Raw genomic sequence first — 2758 nt, forward strand, 5'->3', positions numbered from 1 at the left:
AGCTCTCAAAAGCTACCTCCAAGTAATAAACGATGAGAAGGATCCACAGATCTAAAATAATAAAAAAATTGAAATTAAGATGAGGAATTCATGATCGAAAAACCCTAAATGACTTTGAGAGATTTGATCCTAAATTCGAAAAGAAAAAAACACGATGAAAACAAGATATTCGACTAAAGCAAAGAAGGGAAGATCGGCTTACTGGATCAAAAACTTTTGATAAAATCTGAGAGTGAGAATAGGGAAGAGGAAGTCGTGCGTATTTTCCACTAAAAACCCTATGGCGACGGTTGGCATATGTGGTCGTCGCAAAAAGATCCTATACCAACAAGTAAAATACGCCGTCACAATGGTTCGCAATAGTTTGTTGCTATAGACCATATTTCTTGTAGTGATTGTTAGGAACTGCTTAGTTTCTTGATAAGTAAATTAATAGAATTATCCATATAGAATGATTTTTTGCTTCGCCAGCAAGTTGTAGCTGTTTTCTTTGAAAGCGTGACTCTTCTGGTTTATTGGTGCAACTTACATCAACCCGGAACTGAGCTTTAGTCCCACTACCATTTACTTATTGGTTCTACCCTAAAAAGTCTGCTTTTAGCCTAAATTCCAGCACTTAAGTCCTAATTTTATTTCTTGTCTAAAGTTGTTTTCAGGTTAGTCTATGATCCCCAATATACCTTAGATCGGCGTCAGATTTCAGCCCTTGAATGCCTAAAATTCCAGCATCTAAAAACCTAGATAGAGCCCAACAACCACCCTACCACAATAAATAAAACAGGTTATCCTACATCACTAACCTAACCATGTGACATAAAAACCCCTCCTCTGAAGCTAAAAAAGAAGAGATATATGGACCCATCCACAATATTTGTAATCCAAGAACAGTTTTCTTTACCGATAAAAAAAACAACAGTTTTCTTTTGGAAAATAAAAAATGAAAGACCAAGTAAAACTCACTTTCGTAAAGCAGAATATGCTTCAGCCTTTTCGAGTGGATAGCCAGAGGAATGGAAGGCAACTAAGCAATCACATATTGGCCAGCTGAAATGATCAACACGAGTTAATAATCTAGTCACTAACTAGTAACTAATGAGATAACCAACTTGTGGCTATTGCAAACTAAGGATGCCTTGAAATTAGAGATGAAACATTCAAGCTAATGACATGAAATTTAAATAATTACAAGAGAGGATAATGGCATTCAATGTCATCCTCATTTGCATAATCTTTCTTTGATACTTAATCAGTAAACTGGTCACTATCATCTTCATCAAGGTCATCTCCTCTTATTAGTGCACTAAGGTTATATTTCATTTTCTCAATTTAATCGCAAAGTACGTAAAAATCATGGTTTATTTAATCACAACGTTAAATAGGTAAAATAACCGCTCTTCCATTAATCATATAAAAGACATACCTTTTTATTGGATCCTCGAGAATAACCTTATCTCCAAAATATATGATCTGCAAAAAAATACACAAAAAGACCAATACCACCACTACAAACTGATAAAATTGTATAAATTGCAAACTCGCCTATAAATAATAAACACTCAAATTCCTTGATTAAAAACAAATGCAAGTAGTTCTCAGTAATTCAGAATTTAACAATTTAATTGTTTGGACTCTAGTTAATGTTAAATAACTCAAACGACCATTAATATAAAAAATATATAAAATTTGGCTTCATGTGAAAAATAAAAAATAAAAACTACATCCAAGTTATAACTGAAGAATCGATCCTGATACCTCAAATTCACCGAAAGCCTGTAACCTGTCCAAGATCTCTGCCATGGGAGCTGAAAATGCCTGAAACAACACAAAAACGAAGAACAAATGAGGAAAAATCCATCCATTAATGTACGGAAGAAGCACTTTATACGTATATAAGTTTTGAGCAAAAAGAAAAGAACCTTCGATCCGCATTTCACCTTCTTTTCCATGACACATACACCAATCTTTATCTTCGATTCAACATTTTGCTTTATCTCCTCTGAATCCATCTCTGTTACTAATCTTTCTCGCTCAATCTTTATCTTTGCGAACAGAGAAAGTATGAATCAATCTGAATCAAAAAGTGTTGTTTTTCTAACTCACCTAATCTGCTCAAATCAAGAACATTAATAGAAACATCAATGATAGAGTAAGAAAAACAGATTAAATCACCATTAAAAGAACCACAGAGAGAGAGAGAGACGAAGAAGAAGAAAAGTTATCCAAAATCTTGTTAGAGATGCGAGAATCTCGATGAAGGAAAGAGTAACAGAGAAGAGAGACTCACGTTTTTCATTTGCTTTATAAGACGCTTTTGAGGATTTTATTGTAGAAATTGAGAGACAGAAAAGCTGTCACGGAGCACGAACGAACTCTCTTTTCAGAACCAAAATGAATATTTATGAAAGTACATACAACTTATGAGAAGGATGGCCGAGAATCGACGTGTAAAGCTAAGGTCCTTCTCATTTTGGGTGATTTAGAGATGCCCCTCTAATTGATAGAACTAAAATCTATAAGCAGGAAAACTCAGATGCATGTTAGGAACATGAATTGATAGGCTGTGAAGTATTTAAAAGAAAAGAAAAATACATTCACAGTTCATCCAATGTCTATATGGTTTCAGCCTATTTACTACGCTTAAAAGCAAGGAAGAAAATGTTCCAAAAAGAAAATTACAAGACACTTTTTTCAAGTTTTTCTTCCTTGTTTGTTTTTTTAATCATAGTGGAGAAGTATATTCTTCACGGATGTATAGCCA

The 2758-nt window shown here is 33.9% G+C and overlaps 1 long non-coding RNA gene across 2 annotated transcripts; it reads right to left on the reverse strand.

Moving 5' to 3' along the window:
• Positions 1-1419: 1419 nt before the first annotated feature.
• Positions 1420-2406, reverse strand: LOC147381741 (uncharacterized). Of its 2 annotated transcripts, none has more exons than XR_015174385.1 (4): positions 2285-2406; positions 1935-2105; positions 1753-1812; positions 1420-1467 (listed from the first exon to the last, which is right to left on the reverse strand). It is a non-coding gene; the product is annotated as an uncharacterized LOC147381741 (long non-coding RNA). The 2 variants fall into 2 exon arrangements; XR_015174384.1 differs by having other exon boundaries at positions 1421-1467; positions 1917-2105.
• Positions 2407-2758: the final 352 nt, after the last annotated feature.

The sequence above is a fragment of the Akebia trifoliata genome, unplaced genomic scaffold (assembly GCF_017979445.1).
Source record: "Akebia trifoliata isolate Shusen 1 unplaced genomic scaffold, ASM1797944v1 Contig00281, whole genome shotgun sequence".
NCBI classification, from domain to species: Eukaryota; Viridiplantae; Streptophyta; class Magnoliopsida; order Ranunculales; family Lardizabalaceae; genus Akebia; species Akebia trifoliata.